This window comes from Stegodyphus dumicola, chromosome X1 (assembly GCF_044657685.1).
Source record: "Stegodyphus dumicola isolate Sdum_Otavi_A_Nest chromosome X1, ASM4465768v1".
In the NCBI taxonomy this organism is placed as follows: Eukaryota; Metazoa; Arthropoda; class Arachnida; order Araneae; family Eresidae; genus Stegodyphus; species Stegodyphus dumicola.
Genome location: NC_140780.1, coordinates 34,398,672 through 34,422,546, shown reverse-complemented (window position 1 = coordinate 34,422,546; position 23,875 = coordinate 34,398,672). Strand labels below are relative to the sequence as shown.

Genomic DNA, 23,875 nt, shown 5'->3' with positions numbered 1-23,875 from the left:
TTAAACGTACGATGCTACCCATATAGTGATGTGTCATTTGGGTGCGATAACTGTGTTAAATGCTCTTCAATTAATCTCTCTATCAGTCTCAGTATAAATTCAAGATGCCTGTTAAGGCCTCCACACTTCATATAAATGACGAAAGCATTCCATACGGCTTGATCTAATAAATGCCGAAAAATCTTTTTATAATACTTTCGTTGTTGGTTTCTTATGACTGGATAATATGCTAGACACTGGTCAGCTTTATCCACTCCTCCCATTTTTTTATTGTAGTCAATTATTGCAGTAGGTTTTCGTATGAGTTTATCATTTTTCAAAAGAGTTTTGAAATCTGTACCATTTCAAAAACGCATTCAAAAACAAATTCAAGGGATATATGTTTTTTTGAATTTTTGTCGCAGCCTTTCAGAAAAGGTATAAATTTTTTTCAGTTTAGGCTGAGGATGTACACTTTTGTCGAAAGTTTCGTTATTTTCAAAATGTAAGAACTTCATAAGGAGACTGTATCGCCTCTCTGTCATTATTTTGCCTATAGATGGAGTGCTTATTATTGGTCTTTGAGTCCAAAACCATTTCTCCACTGGCTTCTGCATAATTCCTTGCAATAACAGCAATGCAAAAAACACTTTTATTTCACTTGGATTTGTTTCAGTCCATGCACGTGTTCTTGCTCGTGGACTTAATATAGTTGCGGTCAAATACTGGGAGACATATCTATTAGTTTTTTCAACTACAATGTTTACAACTTCGTCATCGATAAAGAGAAGGAGCAATTGTAAAGGATCATTCGCATCCTTTATGGTCATTTTTAAACCTGGGCAAGCGCTGAATGGAAATTTAGGAACAGGTTGAGTTTTAGAAGTGTCTATCTTGCACCAATCCCGCACTTTGCTTAATTGTTCTTCATCTGAATCACTTTCAGTTTCAGATGAAGATAAAAACTCGCTTTCTGAGCTAGATAATAAACTTTCTTTTTCAGATTCACTAGCCATATATGCTTCTTTTCAAAACAGCACGAAATAGCAGCAGCAGATAACACAATAGCAGAATAGATGAAGTGGCTGATGAATGAGATCAGGCAGTTCGGCTTTTATAGAGTAAAATCCCTTTGGGGGTAGAAAACAAGTAAATAGCTTGGTCAAAGGAGCTTCTTGAGAAAATAAATGTATTTTCGAGTTACAATGCAATTTCCTTGTAATTAACTATATAAGAGTTACAATGCAAGTATTTATATACTACGTGCATTATCGAGATGTTAATAGAAACAAAACAAAACAAAACAAAAAATTCTTTGTAGCAAAATTGTTAACGATATTATTTCTCCAGGACATTTACGCAGGTGTGTATTCTTTTCATGAATGATGAAAAATAAGTTAACAGTTTTCCGAGCAGATGCTCCAAATTATACAGCTTTGAAGATTAAGTAATGAAAACATAAACTCTTATTTCCGGTTATGTGCTGAAAAAGATATTACCCTTTTCAAAGAAAACACCTAATAGCGGAATCTCCAAGTTGACTTCAACGTAACTATACCTCCAGTGGGTACTGAACTAAAAGCTTACCACCTTTGTACATTTTCTACTTTGTATGGGAGACCATTACCTTTGTGCAAGGACAAAAAAGCATCCGCTATCTATAACTCTGATCTTTCTCAGTTTGTTCCTTTTGTTAACTATGACGAGAAATTGAGCTGCCATAAATTCTAAATTTATTGCTTCTTCCAAAGACTCTGATTTCAAGTTGTGTATTTGCCGTCTGTTAGTAATTTAAGCTACCCTGGCTTTAAATTCAGAAACATCCTTTCATCAGTAATTACAGTACATATAAACACAATATCATTATTTAAATTCAGACTTTAAAATCTTCATCTATGTTAAACTATAGAAAGTGCAAGCAGTTTATTTCATGAAAATTTTTGCATTTTTCGTAGGAATTATTAAAACGGTTTTGTATGTAAACTATATATATATGTAAACACACATACAAAAACACTGTGTATACATATGGTGTTGTATGTTTGTGAGCATGAGTGCGTGTGTATGTTATATTTCCCTATTATATATCAGTGTATTTTATTGAAAGTAGTTGTAGACGACATTTAATAAAAAAAACTGAAAAGTATAGTAAATCTCAAAATGCCATTATGAAACTGAATATTACATGAAATCGAAAATTTATGTGAAGCAACTATGGAATGAAAATAAATTCTAGTTAGGGTTCACAGCACGCAAAATAACACTTTAATCTAACCACTTCAATAAAACGAAAGAAAATATCCTGAAAATGTATATCGGTGAAAAAAATCTCCAGAAAATATGCATCTGGTTAAAAATATCGCTAGAATAATAAACAATGTAAATCTTTTTATCAGGTACATATACACATGCACCTTGAAAAATATTTGTAATTTTTATACTTTGTAGAGATATATAGAAGATTCTTTAATATTAAATATATTTTTCATTTATTTATTACAAAATATTCTTTCTTACTAAAAATATGCTTAATGATTACATCGTTTATATATCCTAATTAATTATGAATATTTTTTTAGTTTCTTGTTATTTGTGTTTAGTTTCTCAGAATTGTTAAAATTCAGACAATCTGAATTTTACACAAAAATAAATTCTTTCCTTAGTAACAAGTATAACTTTTGCATTAGAAATTATTCACGATAAATGCAATCTTGCTTTTTCGCCAACAGAATGCTTTGGCTTATTTGACTACATCAAAGCATACTAGAGCTGTCTGCCTAAGAGGAGGGTCTCTTCGTGGAGGACTTTTTAAAGGTTAGGTTATTTAATTACGGCAAAGCCTCGAGGGCTATCTGCCTAAGGGGAGGGATGGCTTCGTGGAGGACTTTCTAAGGGAAACTGGCTCGTATACACGTTACACATGGTGAAAACCACGAAAACAGCCATGCAGCCAGCTCATTCGCGGGATTCGAACCTCGGACCGAACTACCAGTGTTATTCAACGACTTTACCGCTCGGCCGCTGGTGGGTCCCAAGACTTTAAAAAAAAAACTGCTTGTATATATGTTATATATGCGGAAAACTATGAAAACGCCCATGCAGCCAGCCCATTCTCCTAGAATCGAACTTAAGTCAGAACTCGGTATTCTGCGACTTTACCGCTCGGCTGACAGTGACAGAATGTCTGCTACCTATACATTAATCTACTACAGAGGTAGATTTGTTTCCGAGAAAGAGATGCGAAACAGAAAAGAGATGCGAATGTGCCAATTGGTAGTGCTCTATTTAAATGGTCAACGTGTAAGTTAAGTGGGTGGCCAAATCAAATAAATGTTTTAATGATATATCTAGCATCTAGATATGATTCGAAAGTTTTTTTAATTGGAAAGGCAACGATCAGTTTACAAACAAACTTAAAAATAATTGAACATAATATTCATTTTCAAATACTATTCTATCTAATTTTCAAAGTTAAAATGCACAACAATTCATATATTTAATGTTGTCATGCTAGTACATTTATAAAGACTTACTGGTTTACCTTGCGTCCTGTGGTGGTGCAATTAGTAACAGATCCAGCTAGTAAAATTAAAAGATCTGTGTTTCGAATCCCGGTCCTTAAGGGAGGAGAATATAAGGAATGATCTTTTTTTTTTTTTTTTTTTTTGGGTGCCCTTGTAAGGTAAATTGACAGCACGTCTAGATGAATAAGTCTGAAGATTCATGATTGTGATCCAAGCCTCATCAGTGGTTAAGATACACCTCTGAATACTGGCAGTTCGACCTGTTTTGGGTTCGATCACAAGCGAACTGACCGGCTGCATGGTTGGTTCTTGTAGTTTTCTCCCTGTATAATATGCTAGTTTCTCTCAGAATGTCCTCCACGAAGGCATCCTTCCTCATAGGCAGGTATCCCTCGCAGCTTTGCGTTATTTAAATAACTGAATCGATCATGATTTTGATCCTTCCAAGGACGTTTTGAGTTTACCTGTTTCATGGCTTTATTATTATTAATGAATTCCTCTCAGGATGTTATCCAAAAATATATTAACAACTCAGATTATTAGAGAATTTTTTTTCTATCCGAATACCCAGTAAAACACCTTTGTTATGCATGAAAACTATTATTCATCAGTTTCCACTGAGGAGTGGTAATTGAAAGAAATATGATTATTTTCTAAAGCTTAAATGTGAGCTTTAGTATGGAAGAAGAAAGATACTAGGATGCTGAAACAATGAAATTTTTATTAATTACGTAAGAATAAACTGGCGGTTCTAGCTTCATTAATCGTTCACATTATGGCTATTTGTAATTATTCAACTTAGAGTGGATCACTTAGTTTTAAAAAACAAGTGATTTATGCCTTTACAATTAATTGCCAGACAAGGCATTTTTTAAAGCATAGAGATAATTAAATGTATTTTAAAAATTGAGTTTGCAATCAAGCTTCGCTATCTAGAAATAAGATATAGCGCTGCAGTTATGTTATATTCTTTCTTAAAAAAATATTTCTTTTGTTCACCTATTAAAAATAACAATCAGCAGTGTGTGTTTGTGAAAATATCCCTAAATGCAACATAAATACAAGGCAGATTTCTTTAGGGAATCCTTTACGAAGACATTTTACCACTTAGGTGGAAAACGTTTTGCTAAATTAAACTCTAAATTTACAAAGGCGATTTTATGAGAAAACAGAAGGAGGACTCTACATTGGACTAATAATTAGCAAGTTGCTCAACAGCGAAAAATAATGGCAATCTTGGATAAAATAAAAATCAGAACGATATTATTGCAAATTCTTCAATAAAGCATCTAACATATTGCAAATTAAAAATTTAAAAAAGCGTTCTTTATCTTGCGAGTTTATTTGTGAAACTATGTGAGAAATAACCTCATTTTATCTTGTAACATTGGAAAATGTTTTCAGCTGTCATTATCTATCACAAATTAAATACTTTGAAATTGGATTCATTTTTAAGCTGTTTAAAATATTATTTGTGTTCGTGCTTAGGGTGAAGAAATATTTGTGTGCTGTGTTCATTCATAAGTATGTGTATTTCGCCAGGATTTTGATTTTGCACTTCCCAGTTTTTATCAAATAACATAAAATTAGCATTTCATTATATAACAGCCCCAATTAAAATTGCTAACTAACTAAAAACAACGAACGTGGAGACATTTCTATTATGTAGTAAAGTAAGTTTTAAAATATTTTGGAAGAAGTGGTCATAAATTATGTGAAAGAAAGTGAATCCAATTTTCATTTATAAAAATTTTCTTATAATGTGTCACCTTATTTTTAAGCCATTTTATCTAGTAATAACAACATGATATTGTTTCAGATTAAAATTAATGAATGCAATATCATCCATATTTCGAAATGGGCTTATTTAGTTATGCTGTTATAACTACTAATAACTGTTGATGAAACATTTCCACAGCAACATAATTTTGATCTGCTATGCAAGTTTATTTATGTGTTTATTTTTTTAATAAATATTGAATCGCCGAATGTAAAAGAAAGCATTAATAAAATCTTTAAATGCCTGTCTTTGAGTCTGAGTTCAAACACAGCATATTTAAAACGAGAGACTATTACAAGACTTTGCTAGGATCCTGCTAGCCGCGCAAGACGCTTTGTTAGAAGGAAACAACTGATTGAAAGCATGTGTTCAAATTATCACATCTGTCATTTATCTGTTGAAGAAGTGGTAGGACTTTCGTATGAGTATGTTTCAAAGCTTGTTTTTCCGTTCCCTAAGTACGCCAATCCCCAGGGGTGTAATTAGTCTTTTACGACAAATCTGAACTACTGCAGTTCTTCCAAAACGTGAAGAGAATATACTTACGATGACATTACTGAATGATCTGAAAGCCATCTGTTATTCTGAACTATTTTGTACTTTCTTTAAAAATACAGAAGGTTATAAGTACAGGTTTTTTTTGCACATCTACAGTTATTGTTTTCTAATTACTGTCATGTAACATAAATGCAAAAGCATTTAATATTTATTTAGTCTTTCACATAATATGTGAAAACAAATTTCTCTTAAGTCATCTGTTTATGGCTGAAGTTGCTATGTGTATTTCTTTAATTTATGCTATGGAAGTTAAAAATACAGCGATCAATAAAAAATATAAAAATTCTGCACATGTGAAAATAAAATTATGGTAAAATGCTTGAACACCATCTCCAAAACAAGAGACTAAATTTTAAAAAAAATCATGTTTGAGCTAAAATATTAATGTCTTGCAAAATCTTTTCTAACATACATGACAATTTTCTATAGAGGGACAAGCCTTTTTTTACTGCTTAGACCTAGAGTACTATATTTTTACTTCTTACTAAACAATCATAGATCCTTTCCCAGATTTTACTAATCAAGTCTTGCTGGCCTAAGATGTAATACTTTGATAAAGAAATTCTAAAAAGGTTAGCTTTTTTTATTTCAGTAATTCTAAATACTTTTAAAAATTCGGACTACTACAAATTTTATTAAAACTCATACTATGATTCAAAAAGGTGCTTCAGACCGAAGTTTTTAAATTAAAAAGAAACTGTATTTGATATGGTAATGAAGTTAAAATATCATTGCACCTGCTTAGACAATATTCAATCTAAGAATGCTACTATTTTAGAGAATTCTATGCATTTCAAATAAAAAAATAGCACAAATAATTATTATATATTCAGATTGTACACGACTACTGCGTCATTTGCCAACAACATATATTCAAAAAACAATAAAAATTTAAAAAAAAAAAAATACGTCCAAAAGGACATTTCTTTAACGTTTTGTGTGCTACCTTTATTTATTAAATATCATGTTCTTTGCCCTTACACCATAAAATTCAGTTCAATAGCAATGTCGATAATTAATTTTAAAATGAGCATATATTTAGAATTTCCGGTACACAATTCCGCACGCTAGAGATAAAAAGGTTTCCACCCCTGTAGAGTGTTGCTATTGCTTGCTTTGAAATCTTTGAGTTTGTTATTCAAAAATTCATTAAAGTTTCACGAAATATGAAATAGATAATAAAACAAATTCCAAATTTGGTCTTCCACATGCCCATATTCGTAGGAGGATTACATCATTCAAACTTGGATGGCCTTTTTTCAAACCTTTTTTTTTTATCATAATGCGAGAAATATACATACATTTACACAGATTTTCATTATTTAATTACTTCAAATGTAATGCGGGACTAATAACATTTGGTGGCAACAGTCTGAAAAGTGATTCGTCGTTTCTAGTGATTCAACACAAAATCGCAAAAACGAAAACTGTATTAGTATTTAAAACAATAGTCTCTCACGGACAATTGTTTTAAATACTAATACATCCCTTTGGACTAATAAATAAAAATATGAAAAATTTCAGATTTTAAACTACGTCCAAAGGAGCGTTTTTAACGTTTTGTGTGTTACCTCATTAAATATCATGTTCTACGTACTCAAACCACAAAGTTCAGTTCAACAGCAATATCTCAAAATTATTTTAAAATGACCGTATCTTAGATTCTCTCGCGCTGGAGATAAAAATAGGATTTTTTTCGTACGGTGTTGACATTACTCGCTTTGAAATTGTATAGTTTTTTAATCAAAAATTCGTTGAAGTGTTATAAAATATGAAATCGATAATAAAACAAATTTCAAATTTAAATTAGGGCTTCCACATGCCCATATTGTATGGAAGATTATGTTATTTAAATTTTGATAGCTCTAGGTACCGTTGTTTTATGACAATGCGAGAAACATGCATACATTCTTGCAGATTCTTCAATATTTAATTTCTTTAAGTATAATACAAAGAGATAATATTTAGTGGCAACAATTTGAAAAGTGATTCGCCGTTTATAGTTTTCAATGAAAAATGCCAAAGTGAAATTAAAAGTCCTTCAGGGCAAATTGCCCCTTTGAACTAAAAATAAAGTAAGTAAATATAAAAAAATTAATTTTCGTGCTTCTTTTCTTAATAGTATTTCATTTTATTTATTTACTGCGTTTTTTTTTAACTGAAATTTGTTACTTTTAGAAAAGTTGCGGGTTATATTTCGGACATTCAGTTGTTAGGCTTAGGTTGGTTATTTTAATAATTTATATAGCAAAATACAGAAATTTTAACACACCTTTGCCTTTCTGCTTGTAGTTATTTTGCGTTGAACAATGTAATTACAATTATGTAAGAAAATCAAACTCATTGAATTTTTTTCTAATAAAAATCGCATTGAAATCAATGTAGATAAAAAGATTTGGAATATTTGAAATGAATTTGAACAGAACTTCATCAAACCAGTATAAGCCACGAATATTGTTCCAAAATGAATAAATAATTCGCCATTATTATTTTTACTATCAAATTAGATTATGCTTCATAAACCCGTTCAAAATACGCTTATTATAAATTACTGTTGATGGCTAATTTTTATTTGAATTATTGCTTAATTATGTTATTCTTTACATGTAATTATATATAATTCATATTAAATGCAGTAATTAAATGCGCTATTCATTTGGCTTGAATAATTAAAACTTATAACTTGTCGGTTTTAATTATGTCTCTATATATCCATAAGTAAATTTGTTTAAATATTTCCTAATATTTAATTGAATTCATGAGCATTTCGCATATTTCTGAACACTCAATTTATTAAAAACTAAAGGATATTTTATGAAAATGTTATCTGTACAAAGAGAGTATTGAAAAAACATGCTTACATGCTACTTTTTTATTTCGCAAAGAATGTCCATGTTTGCTTGTTGTTTATAAACCACTACATGCTCAAGCGTTTTCTTGGCGATTAAACATATCGGTCTAAAACGAAAAAGAGCAACCCTCTTTGCCTCCTACTGAGAACTGTCATTTAGAGATCTCCAGGGTTCCAGAAATAAGGGGGGGCAGGAGACATCTGCACGGCCGCTTTAAGGCGGTCATAACGCTTTCGAGGTCTTCACCACTGACCGCCTAGAACTGTCAGTAACGCTTTCGAACACTTTTCCAGTGACCGCCTAGAAGTGTCCGTAACGCTTTCGAGGTAGGCCGTCTTGACCGCCTAAACCCGGTCATAACGCTCAGAGGGTTAATTAGTTTAAGTTTTGATTTTCACAATTGCCTTTTGTTTACTGTTTTGATTACTGTTATGCTTTGTGATGATAAATTGTGTTTAATTAAGGTTACACAAATTATTTTGTTGTTACACTTTTATATTGTTTATCAGTTTAATTTTCACAATGCCTGTAATTCATAAATTGGTAAAGAAGAATACCAGAGCACCTACCAGAATGGCAGTGACTAACAATTCTACTGGGAATCAGACTACACAGCCTACTACCGTCACCATCGAGATAGATAAGGCCTGCGCACTGAGTTACTACGTCACTGCTAGGGGACCGGTCTTCGCGCAGTTTAGCTTCCTTGCTAAACACCCGTTTTTCTAAACCTATTCTATGAAATTGGTATCTCATACTATAAAATCAGTCTAAAACAAAATTACAAGCGGCAACATAATGTTTTACAAAGCTTATACGAATATGAAATATTTTCATTTTCTTTTGTTATTATTTATTTTCAAAACAAAATTATTTGAGAATGGTGTGGTGCTTTTAAAAGCAAATCATTTCTTTGAAGAAAAATTGGTTTTAAAATTCAAGTAGCTAAAATTTTTACTTTGATTTTTCTGCACTGTCTTTGTGTCTCTCGCTGATTCTCATCACCGCATCAAATTTTTTTGTTTCACCCACTACTTTAACAAAATGTTTGCCAGTGGGAACACTTGTTATCTCTCATTCTATAATTATTGCATATTTTTTATATCTATCATATTAATGTAGCAGGATTATAAAACATCAAACGAATGCAAGAGACTACTTAATATTTAGACTAACATTTAAATGCCTTATATGAGTCAGAAAAATTTTCTGAATGTAATAAATTACTAAATAGTCTAGTCTTAAAATTATTTCTTACTTACATATTGTATGTTAATCTGTATTACAGTTAATGTTTTCCTCTTAATGATACATAATTATTCGACAAGAATCTGTAGTTAAATTGAGATAATGTTTATTACATAGCTCTGAAGACTATCAATATTAAAATTCCAAATAAGACAGGAAAAAAGTTTTTTAAATGAAGTTATACACAATTTTTTTGAAAATATTTTAAAAATATACGAAATACTTAAAAAACTTTTAGAAACTGAAATTTCTTGCAAATATTTACATCATACCTATTTAACTATAAGCGTTACCTCTGTTCTGAAAATATTTTTTTACTACTGCTTCTTCAATAACTGTACATTTTTAAAATTTCATTTTGCAGTTTCGCAATTTAATTACCTTAATATGAATCTTACATACATTACTTTAGAAACTTTTCTATCATTCTCAGAAAGATTTATATTGCATAACAAATTTTAAACAAACTGATTGCATGATAATAACATACATAAAAGTGAACAGAAGCTATATTAGCTAAACATATGCATTTAAGTTTCATCATGATAAAATGATATTTAATGATTTGCAAAAAACATTGATATTTAAATTTAAGAACACAGTACTCTGGCAAGAATCAAATTTACTCTGCATTTGATATTCTACATATTATGTAATGAAATAAGTGTTATGCTTTTAACCCCTTAGGACAGTTATTTCATATAAAATTAGTTTCCAATTAAAATAAATAATCATAAATTTTGCTGACAATTTTTATATTACTAGTGTTAGTAATTATTACAAGGGATGATGCTTCAGATGTCAAAAGTAAACATAAATTCAATTCTTAAAACATAATGAATAAAAAATTACAACTTATAAAAGCCAACAAAAAGTTTGCTGAGGGTCCCTTAACCGTGACGTCACAAGCCAGTTTCGTTTCAGAGCGCAGGCCTTATCTATCTCGATGGTGACGCTACTACTAGTAGGATCTCTGTTTTGGGGGGCTGATCCCCTTATGTCTATTCCCACTTTTAGTGGAGCTGAAGGTTCTATACAGCTAAGTGATTTTATTGACAGAGTTAATTTAGTTGCAGCACATGTTGGCTGGACTGATTCTGATAAGTTGACTGCCATTAAAGTAAAATTGGTGGGTGAGGCGGCTGCGTTTATTCGCAGTAATCCTCGTCTCAAAAATGAGAGCAGCTTGGTTGCTGTAGTGGATGCCTTACAGGACAGATTTTCGACAGTGCACAAATTGCATGCTCATATTAGAGCATTAATTCAGGCTTTTCAGAAGCCAAGTTTGGCAGTTTGCTGCTAGAATAGAGGCACTCTCGTGTAAAACTGCGTCACTGGATAAGATGGAAGATCCAACTGTGGAGAGTCAGAGACTCGATTTACTTCTGTCAATTTTTCTAAAAGGTCTCCATTTACATTTGAGGCGATTGTTGTTACCTCAAAACCACCAAACATATGCAGCAGCTAAAAGACATGCTATAGCTGAGGAAGAGGTTTGAGTTAAGATTCATGCAGATGAGCTTAAGAATGTACACACTGTTGAAGTTAATGTAGTTTCCACTCCTTGTGTCACAGTTAAGGCTGCACAGGTTAATAGTTTGAACTGCAGCTATCAAAGCACAGCAAGAGAACATTGTTACTTTGACTAACATGTTAGGAAATTTACAAGTACAGTCGTTGATGTCTAGGTCAGCTGATAGTAGACAAGTAGGTCCTCGTTGTTACAGATGTAATAAGTTAGGTCGCATAGCTAGAAATTGTATGGTGAATTTATCTCAGGTTCCTAACAACAATGTCAGAGCGAGAGTTTTCACGTAACACTACTAGCCAGCAAGGTAATGCTAGAGTGACACCTAACACACAACGGGTTCCAGGACAGGCTAATACAAGCAACACGACTCAGTTAAATCCTCAGGCTCCTGTTTTTTAGCCAGAATTTAAACTAGTTAAGGATAGGGAGAACAACGCCTTCAGTTCATCCCAGGAAGCCCTTATGAAGGTACCTTCAGTGTATTCAGTTTCTTTAGGTGAAGCACCTCTTCCAATAGTGAATGGCTCAATTTTGGGTAATAATCTCAAATTTCTTTTAGATTCAGGAGCTACAGTTAACTTGTTAAATGCTAAATACTGTCAGTGTTTTGGGAATAAACTAAAAGTTCAACCTTGTGAAGTTTATTTAAAAGGTATTTCAAGCAACAAGGTGTTAGTTAACAAGAAAGCCACTTTACCTGTTAAAATTCAAGATCAGATCTTTGAAATTGAATTTCTCATTACTGGTAGTTTGTCTGATCAGTATGCTGCACTGTTAGGTCATAAGACTGCACTACATTTTTAAGTTTAAACAAACTGTGCATTGATTTTAATACATCTTAATTGCTAGGTCAACACATTTTAGTGCCTTTGCACCTTCACAAGTCTACATCAAATGCTGATGTTTCTAATAATTGTACTTCATCTCCTAGTAACCCTACTAATGATATCTTTTGCTGTTCTGTGACAAAACATAAACTTCCTCCTTTCTCTGAGAATATTCTCAAAGTTTCATCTCCTCTTTTACCTTCACTTTACTTTTCACAGTCTTCTGTACTTATTGAACCTCTCACTCACCATCAGCACTTTAAATTTTGTGTAGCACATTCAGTCAATAGTAAACATGATAGTAATGAATTTTTCATTAAAGTTGCAAATTTTTCTCTTGACTTCATACACATCAACAAAGGTATGAAATTAGCCACTTTGGCTTCTGTTAATGCCAGTACACCTGATATTCAGCCAGTATTCTCAACGAGTCTTGAGACTGGTGATCAGCTTGACTTAAGTCATTTACCTGAACAACAGAAACATGAACTTATGAGTCTTTTAGAGAAGTATAAGCATATTTTTGCTTCTTCAGTTACTGAACTTACTGGTTTACTATTTTGCATAATATCAATTTAAAGGACAATATTCCTGTCAGACAGAAACCTTACAGAGTTCCTTATCATTCAAGACAAGAGTTAGATAAACAGATTGCTGAGTTGTTGGAGGCAAAAATAATAGAGGAAAGTCATAGTGCTTATTCTGCACCTGTTATTTTGGTTAGGAAGCAAGATGGTAGTTATCGTTTGGTTACAGATTTTAGAAAATTGAAAGAAAAGACCGTTGAAGATTCATTTTCTCTGCCAAACATGTTTGAGCTTATTGAGGGTTTAGGGAATGCTACTTATTTTTCTACGTTGGATTTAACTTCAGGTTTCTTTCAAATGAAAATACACCCCGAAGATACCTACAAAAGTGGCTTCACTACACCTTCTGGTCATTATCATTGGACACGTGTTCCATTTGGATTGTGAAATGCTCCCAGTTCCTTTCAGAGACTCATGTCAATAGTGTTGGCAAATCTTTCGCCTTTACAGATAGGTATTTACATTGACGACATAGTTATAGCTTCTAATACATTTGAGGAATACTTAAACAAATTAAAAATTCTCTTTGATAGACTTGATGCATATAATCTCAAATTAAAACCTTCTAAATGCAATTTTCTGAGAAATGAGATCACTTATTTAGGCTTTAGTTTCTGAAGGTAAAGTTAAGCCTGATGATAAAAACCTTAAGGTTATCAATAGTTTTCAAGTGCCTAACAATAGGAAGTGAGAAGATTTTTAGGTCTGGTAGGATTCTATCGTAGATTTATTCAAAATTTTGCACACAAAGCATTACCACTAACTGAATTAACTAAAGATAAAGTAACTTTTAGTTGGACTGATGAAACTCAATAGGCTTCTGACACTTTAAAGACTGAACTTTTAACTCGGCCTATTTTTGGCTTTACTTGACTTCAAGAAACCTTTTGCTTTGTGTACAGATGCCTTGAATTTTGCTCTAGGAGCCATTTTAAGAGGATGAGAATGGATTTTTACACCCTATTTGTTTTGCTAGCAGAAAGCTGGAAGGTCCTGAAATTAATTACAGCACAGATGAGAAAGAGGCTTTAACTGTAGTTTGGGCACCTGCCTATTTTAGACAATATCGCTTAGGCAAAAGTTTTACTGTTTATTGTGATCAGGCTTCACTTTCCCATGTGTTAAAACTAAAAGATCCAACATCTAAGATTGCCAGGTGGATAATGGGGTTGTCTCAGTATGATTATAAAATTGTTCATAAACCAAGAAAATTTAGTTCGACTGCTGATTATTTAACCAGATCTGTAAATGTAGCTGAACAAACTTCTACTACACCTGAGCTTATACATACCATTAAAGAACAACAAGGTCTAGATCCTTATTGTAAACAAATGAAAGAAGAATTACTAAACAATAAAACTCCAAAACCTCTTTCACAAATTTTTTCGATTGAAAATGATATCTTGTACTGTAAATTTAAGAATCCTAAAGCACATTGGCAAAAACAAAATAGAATTGTTGTACCACAAACATTAGTTCCACAAATTTTGCAACAGAATCATGATTCACCTGTAGCTGCTCATTCTGGTTTTCATAGAGCACTTCATAGAATTCAGAAAGCTTTCTTTTGGAAGAACATGCATAAACAAATTCTAAATTACATAAAGTCTTGTCATTCACGTATACAGAAGTGTGGTTTTAAAGCTTCACACAAAGCATCTTTAATGAGAGTTCCAATAGCTAATAGACCAATTAAACATATTGCCATGGATATTGTAGGCCCTCTGCCTTTGACAGTTTCTGGACATAAATATATTTTGGTTATTACTGATTATTTCACTAGATGGCCAGAGGCTTATGCTTTACAAAATTGCTCGTCTGAAAGTATAATTGAAAAACTGGAATTGTTTATTGCTTCTCTCATGGAGTGCCACAGCATATAATTACAGACAGAGGTACTAATTTTACTTCACAAGCTATAACTGATGTCTATAAAAAAAACTTGGAATTTGTAAACACACCACTACAAGTTATCACCCACAATCAGATGGTGTTGTGGATAGGTTAAATGGTACACTCATCAATTCTTTAAGTCATTTGGTGTCTGAAACACAAGAAGATTGGGACAGGCATTTACCATTTGCTTTGTTAGCACATAGAACTGGGAAGCATCAGGCTTTGGATGATTATCCGGCTTTTCTTTTGTATGGCCGAGATTTAACGTTACCTGTTAACATTTTGACACGGTCAAACTTTAAGACATATGATGATACTAAGACATATTCAAAGGATTTGCTCATAAGACTGCAAAAATCATTTCAAGTAGTAAAGAAAAATTTAACTACTGCAGCTGAGAAACAAGAAAATATGAGACAGTCTAAAGCTTATCAGAAGAACGTAGAAAGGTGATATAGTGTACTTATATACTCCTGTGGTACAGCCATGAACGGCTAAGAAGTTATGTAAATTTAACAAGGGACCTTATCGAGTAGTAGAGAAGTTATCAAAGGTTAACTTCAGGATAGAGTTGGTTTCTAAACCACATACACATCAGGTAGTACTTGTTGATCATTTAACGAAGGTGCCAGATAGAATTATATTTCCTACTTTAGAGATCTCTGATCAAGATCGTTGTTCTGCTGGTCAATCTAGTGACACTACAACACAGTGCCTTACAATTTAAGGTCTAGCCTTTTCGTGACGGCGCACCTTTGTTTAAGACGCTCGTGGAGGACGGAAGAGAATCGAAGGCAGTCAGATTGGCACATGGCCTTGCGATTGTTTTCACAAGCTTTAAGCCATTCACAATATTCTTGCCTAGAAAGCCAATCTGTGCTAAAACAGACTTACCAATTTTTGAAGTTTATCTATACTTAAGCATTTACTGCAAGTATATTTATATTATAAATATTCATATACATGCTTATACCATAAGCATGCAAATAAATAAACAAATGTGAATACGAATTGATCAAGCGGAATGCAGATTATTAAAATCTTGATAGAAGTTCAACTGGAGGCAGAGGCATGTCGAAAGTTTGTGGGTACAGGCAATAGGAGAAAAAGGCATGTGGAATGTTCTGGAATTTTCTACCCCATTCACAATTCTTTGACCAACAGAACGATGTGCACCAGTCTGTAGTCATACAAATCAAAGGTTACGTTATTGCAGAGAAAAGGGAAAAAAGCTATTTCCTGGAGTATGATTCATAATCTGACATTCTAAATAAGGAAGAAAAGTTGCTTATTTATTTTCGGTTTTGATATGAAAGAAAATGAAAGTTGATTTAAAAAGAAAAAGCACTAAAAACAAACAAAAAAAAAAAAAGGTAAGTACTTTAGAGAAAAAGTAAGCAAGCAGTGGTGGCCAAAATTGTGGACACTTTTGGAAATTATGTTTTTGAACTTTGTATGCTTATAGAAAACGTTATGTTTCACAAAATGCAAACTTGTATATATCATTTTAAAGAGAATTTATTACTGAATTCAATACAAAACACAAAATTAAATTATTTGCAATAAAAAAGTTAAACGATAATAGTTATCAATATACATTAGATAGTGATAATTGCAGTGAGTTATCAGTACTTAATAGGGTACCCTTTATTTTTGATTACAGCTTCACATCGATGTTACATTCAGCTGACAAGAGTTTTAAGCTCTTCTTTCGTTATTACATGACGCCAGGAAGCAATTATAGCCTCAATTAGTTCCCTTTTATTTGATGGGCGCCTCATTCGGACAAGAGTTTTCAAATGGTGCCACAAATTTTCGATAGGATTGAGGTCAGGACTGTTTCCTGGCCATGACAACAATTTAATACTCTTTGTACAAAACCACTCTTTCGATATTTTGGCCGTGTGGCAAAGAGCAGAAACCTGCTGAAAAATAAACAAAACATTGTTGGGAAAGAGATCTCTGATGGAAGGTAGAAGTTTTGGTTCTAGAAGTGTCAATGTATTTTCTGGCATTGTATCCCATCGATGACATGAAGGCGACCAATACCATCTGCTGACATGCATGACCAAATCATAACACTAACTAGGTTCTTCACAGTTGCTTGAATGTAGTCAGGATGTAGCTCTTCTACTCTACATCTTACATATTTTCGCCCATCACTACCGAATAACGATATCTTAGTTTCATCACTCCATATAACTTGTGACCACTGATCATGTCCAATTAATGTGTTCCTTTGCCCACTGTAGTCTCTTTTTCGTTGCTCAAAATTAAGATAAGGCTTTTTTCGTGGAATTCTACCTCTCAGTCCAACATCTGTTAATCTTCTCCTGATTGTTCTTGAACTGACAGAAACACCAGCATGATTCAGATCACTTCTGATGGTCGCTGATGACATTTTTCTCTCTTGGAGACATAGTCTTTTTACTCTTCTGTCATCAATAGATGTGGTGCACCTTTTTTCAGCCTTTTCCTTCTTTGTTTTTTATTGAATTTGTCTCCTGATATTGTAAACAAAACTTTCGGACTCCAGATATAGCAAAATAATGAATTGTTTCAAGTGTAAACATGATGTCAGCTTCTACTGGCAGTTACTAACATTTGATTGGTTCTCAGAACAAGAACAGTGATTGGCCAGGAAAGCAAGACATTGCAAACCACTTCATAATTTTGTTTTTTATTTATATTAAAGTACATATCACTTTTCTTGTATTGCAAGTAATTGAATTTTGTGTTTTGTATTGAATTCAGTAATAAATTCTCTTTAAAATGATATATACAAGTTTGCATTTTGCGAAACGTAACATTTTCTATAAGCATACAAAGTTCAAAAACAAAAATTTCCAAAAGTGTCCACAATTTTGGCCACCACTATATAAGGGCCTTTGTAATTTGTTTCAAATATAAAGACTTACAAGCACTTGTAAGGACCAATATGCACCACGCAAGAACCGATTTGGAGAAGCAAACCTGAAGTGCACCGAAAATGAAGGAATAAAATGAAGTTAAATTCTGTTTAGTCGAATGACATCATTTGAAGCATGGTAGAAAGCAAATAGACGAAGGTTTATAGTAAACAGTAGTACTCAAACTGGATATGTGTTGCACGTGACTAAGATGTATAGAAATGAAAGAGAATTAGATATCCTAAGTTCAAAAGTAAACTGCATAAAATAAATAGGTTAGGATAAATGGAATTAATTACTGAAAGAACTTTACTTAAATCATCTTTATTGCCTTCACACAGAGCAAAATGTTTTGTTAATGTAGCAAAACTACACAGGGAAGTTTATAATTTCAAATAAATTTTATTCATAATAATAAATGTAGATATCAACAAGGCTAGGACTAAGATGGCTTCCCATGGCTAATCCCAAAGTTTGCCTGTAATATTTATTTTGGAAAACAAAATGTGTTTGTTTCAGACAGAGTTGAGTAAGGGAAATTAATTCCTCAACTTCAATAAACAAGAAATGAAGTTCTCAAAGTCTTGTTTCTAGCCATTAAGTATACCTTCTACTGAAACACTAATGAATAATATTTTAAATCAAAAGAAACCATGATGAAATTTCTAAGGCAAATACTTTTACTTTTTTATAAACTCTATTGAATTTTTATGGTGTAAAAGTTATTAATTAACAAAGTTGAAAATCTAAAAAATAAATTACTTAGCTAATGGGTATGAGGCACTGCAATACAATACAATTCGTTTATAGGATGATTCTTTACCCTCAGCAATTAAGGAAATTATTTCAGAAGTTGTTTGCATTTTTTGTCATAAAAGGGGTACCACTGATTGACTTCCTCCTCTCATTTTTATTGCCTTATGATAATACCATCACCTTATGATAATCATTGGCTTTCATCATTTGCAGTTCTGCAGCTGAAGAAGCAGGTTCTATAGTTAAACCTTCAAAACTAATCCTCCAAATTTATAAATATGCAGATTCTTGCTTTAGTTCCTCGAATAAATGTTACATCTTTTCTAATATTTGTTTCATTAAATTCTTAACCCATTGCATCTGGCTCACATATATAGAACATATGTAAGAGTAGTGATTTTGTTAGACTTGTGTATCTTGTGGGCTCAGCTGTTCATTAAATGAAGCGCCAAAAACTATTGGACTTTCATTTATACTGCTCTGTATAAATGAAACTATTTTAAATACAGAACTAATTAATAGAAAATAAGCATAAATCTTAAAAATTTGATTTCACAGTCACAATTATTTGTTCTAGATATTTGTACAAGACAAAATACATATTTTTAGCAAGTTTTTTAGCTTTGCTATCTAATTTTTTTGTTTTCGTTTCAGATTCTTGGCATAAATTGTGTGTTATAAATGTGGTTTTTGCACATGCGAAAACTGCATTTTTGCAGACATTTTAAGCTTAAAGTTCAAAATGTAATAAACAAATTTAGATAGTAATATGGCGCCATGGAGTTTTTCGCCAAAAATGTTCAGCGAGAACTTCGTCACCAACCGAGGGTACGTGTGTGTGTGTGAATAGTTCCTATTGTATAATGCCTACCTTGTTGAATTTTAAAAATGAAATTATTCATGAGAAAATATGCAATTTTATGTATATAAAATTACTGTCTTTTAAATTTGCAGTACAAATTATTTACATTAAATATGCAGTTTTATAATGCACTGAATTTTGGATGATTTTATAACGCATAAAAAATTCAATTTTGCAGAAAATATGCTGTTATTGATACCAATAGTTTAAAAATTTTGGGAATACTAAAATGAGGCAATAAAAAACAAATGATTACGAAAAGTATTTTAGGAACATGATGTTTAAGGGGAAATGCCTAACTCGGTAAATTTTATGGAGTGTTTACAGAAATTATGAAAAGAATTTTATGAATGTGATGTTTAAGGAAGGGGTTTAGATTTCATTTAAATTTAAATAATGTTACTTAAACCTCAGATGCATTTATGTAACAAAGTCTATTTAAACTTTTGGCAAATAAAATCCAGAGGCAATTTTGAAAAAGAATGGATCAATTGTAACAATTTAAAACTTCTTGATAATACTTTAGCCTCAAAAGCAGCTTTGCTTACAGGCACAACAAATAAAATTACTGTATTTCCAAGAATAAAGTTCATATACAAGAAAAGCACCCGTATCTGGAAAGTAATTTTCACCGTTAGAAAAGCAAAATAAATGGAAGAAAAATGTCTAGCCTATATTCTAGATAGTCTTATCAACTTGAATATCAGAAGCCTCATCTAAAATTTATAATTTACCATATATCCAGGGTGGTTCAAAATTATATGTAAAAAATGTAAAGGCAAGGGGACCTGAATAAGCAGATTTCATATAGTAATATACGTGTGGTAATGCCGCATTAAAGCGGACAATGAATCACAGGACAAGTAAAGACAAAATTTTAAAAAAATTAAGTTTACAATAGGTGCTTGAAAGAGCAACCGCCAACAGCAATACAAGATTCACAGTAGTGGCACATGGATTGTCATGCTTTAGATGTCAGGCATGTTGAGTACATGTCCAGGAAGAACAGACAAGCAGAAAACAAGATCTTCTGCAGATGTGACGGGACTTCCGTACATGAAGGCTTTAATATGACCCCAAAAAGAAAAAATCCAAGCAGGTTACACCAGGAGAGTGCAGTGGCTAGGTAACTGGCCCTTCCCGTCCTATCCAATGCTAGCCGTAGACAGTGTCCAGGTGATTCCTGACATTCCCACTTAAGTGAGCTTGTGCTAGAACCACATTCGTCTGTGAACAGCTGGTTTAGGTAAGATTTCCCTGCAAAATCGCTCCTTATACAATCTTTTAGCAAATTCATTTCTATATGCAGCTCCATACATGAAATGCATGTCGGCAAGTTCCACATTGGTGTAACAATGCATGTTGCTCGAGATCCGTGCAGAAAATGAAGAATCCAGCTTGTGCTTTTATAGCGTCGTACTCATCAGCACTCTCTACTAAGATCAACGCGGCATTACCGCATACACTTTCCTATACAAAACCTGCTTATTTAAGTCCCCTCTACCTGGCTTTACATTTTTGACATATAGTTTTGAACCAACCTGTATAATGTACCATAAATTGGAAATACTGTGCAATTTCAGTATATGATGTATACAGCATTAAAGCATTTTAAATAAATTTTTTGCAGATTTTACATCAAGATCCTCCATTTACTTTGCTTTTATATATCAAACCCCTTATAATAAGTTGTAATTGTGATATACTAAAAAAGAACAAAAACAACGAGATATTAATAAACAAACAAAATAAACTATTTGAAATTTAGCAGTTTGATTTCATTCTTAGTCTTTGTTATAAATTTATCAACTTGTAGCCTGATGTATTAATCAATTTTAAATTTCCTACAAAGTTTCTGTACAATTCAGTGCATGTCTATTAGCAGGCGGGTTTAAGCATAGCTAGATTTTGATATCTTAGTCTCCTTGAGAATGTGCTTAGTTTTTGCAAAAATTAAATTGTACTCTCTCTTCGAGGCTTGGACATTCGTCTCTCTGTTTTGCATGTAGTATTCTCACCTTCCTCGATACACCGGGTATTTGACTGTTGCCCTGGCCTGCACAGTCTCCAGATCTGTCTCCCATTGAAAACATCTGGTCATGATTGCTAAGAGACTGGGATGCCACCCTCTCCAGCTAATACGGTTGATGAAGAGTGGCATAGACTTAAACAGCATGGAATGAATTGCCCGTTTCTGTCATCCAAGCCTAGTCCAACACCATGCCTAACTGGGTAAGGGCCTGCCAGGAGCGACAGCTGTTTCTTCTAATTTTGCACTCCTATAAACCCCCCCCCAAGCTGCTTACAAGTTTAAACATTTTGTCCATGCCATACGATTCATGTACAATAAATATCTTTTTTATATTTGCTTTCCTTCACAGTGTCATAATTTTAATAGCCAGCAGTGTATATATATCAGAAATGCATAAATAAAAATAAAATAAAACCTAGCATTATTAGCAAATTAACCTTCAAAATTAACATACCTTAAGCATTTGGTCAGAAATATATATTTCAGGCATGAAAGTGCAAGTTGGCAAAAAAAGCTGAACAACGCGCGGACACAAAATTATGCAAAAATTACTTGCGCAAGCGCAACCTCAAAACAACACATTTTAATATAAAAAGTATTAAACATATATATGTAATTAAACTAAAATAATACTTGTGCTTATTATTTTGCTATTAATTTTATCTTCCACTTGTTAAAAAAAATCAATAAATCACCAAGAGATTGTAATGAATTAACCTTCTTTAAGATGCTCTTTATATAACTTAATACCAGTGCCAGGGCTCCTATGGACGGTGCGGGCAACAGCATTTAGGGAAGATAAAGTGAGATACTTAGTAGCAGAATTTAGGACCCACAAGAGACTGCATCAGGTGATAAGGTATCTAGCATGGGCCCTCAGTAAGCCTTAAATATATGTGGGGATTTATTTATTCAGGACTCAGATAAGCCTTAAGCATGTGCAAGAAATTGACATAAATAGTAACAAGTATAATAAATAACTAAAATATAATTCAGGCTTGATTGTCTCAGAGCATGATAGAAGCAAGATAAAATTGAGTGCAGCAACTTGTCTTTAGTCACCAATCTCATGACACACAGCCAAATATGTATAGTGAAGGATACCTAAATTTTATAATCATAGCCGAGATTTTTAAAGTTTTTCGGATATGGTAAACCAAAGATGAAATTTTCGAATTAAAGGATTTTGTAAAGAAATGTGGAGAAACAGTAATAAATGAAGATGATATAAAAGAAGTTTTTCATTGTGATGACAATGTTCCACAATCATCTTCAATCAATAATTAGATGGCAAAATTTATAGTATGGTTCTAAATCCAGAAAATACCACTATAGATAGTGAAGAAAGTGACAGAGATTTTATTGAAAACGAAAAAATTTCGGTAGAAAATTTAGTCAGAATTCTCGACAGCATTTACAGGACTTCAGAAATGTAACTGAACAAGAAATTAGGTCTGTCTGCAGAATTAAAGAGAAAGTATTAGCACAAAAAATGAAGCAACTTAAAGAACTTGCATTCAATGAAATGTTTAATAAAGTAAACAAATAAATATTAAGCTTTTTTTTTTTGTTGTTAATTTGGATACCCTTTTTTTGTAATTTTGAAGCATTTATGATTTCGATCGCAAATGCTTCATTATTTCATAAATCACGATCTCATATTTTTAATTTTATAATTTCTACATACAGCAAGACCCCGCTTAACGTGGGGGATACGTTCCATCAAAGTAGAGCGTAATGCGAAACAGCGCTAAACGAGGCTATCTTTACATATAAATATTGGGGTTAGGGGAAGATGGCTAGGAAATTGGTTAGGTATTAAATTTAAAAAGTATGCTTTTTTAATAAAAATAAAACCAAACATTTATTTCTTAAAGCCCAAATTAATACCACATTATTATTTCTTGCAAAAATAAAAACAAAATATAAATAACAAAACGAATATTCTTAAAAAAAACAAATAAAATTCTCAGTCAGTCATATTTAGTTAGCCTTCCGCGTTTTCAGTGTTCTGCCTTTTTGTGACAAAAGCATCTAATGTTGTTTGCCTTTTTCTTTTGTGTTGTTCTCTTAAAAGTTCTTCATAAACGGATAGAGCATCTCTAACACCACGCCTTACTTTTGAGCTCCTGTCAAAATTCGGATCATTTTCAATTAATTGATCCATTATTTCAGTTATGGTAGACAAACTCCTTTTTACAAACGCCATCAAAAGTTCTTTTTGCTCTTCTTCTGAATCACTGCTGTCAACATTTTTGTTTACTTCTTGTTCAGTTAATTCCTTGAGCTCATCATTAGAAAGACTAGCCGCTGCTTCTTGAATTATTTCTTCGACATCTTCCACATTTACCCCTTCAAAATATGTCTGTTCAATACCGCACCAAACAAGAAATACAATTACACTCTTTCGGATATGTATTTGAAACCTATCGCTGCATAATATTTTGGGGAATCCCCGTACGCAGCGAGCGATTTCGTGGAATCCCCGGGTTGAAATAAAAGAGTGCTAAACCGAAACAGCGCTAAACGAAACA

The 23,875-nt window shown here is 32.5% G+C and overlaps 1 protein-coding gene across 1 annotated transcript in view; it reads right to left on the bottom strand.

Annotated features, from left to right (window-relative positions):
• LOC146993124 (sentrin-specific protease 6-like) overlaps positions 1–23,875 on the bottom strand; it is a 180,513-nt gene that overhangs the window by 55,372 nt on the left and 101,266 nt on the right. The window lies entirely within an intron of this gene.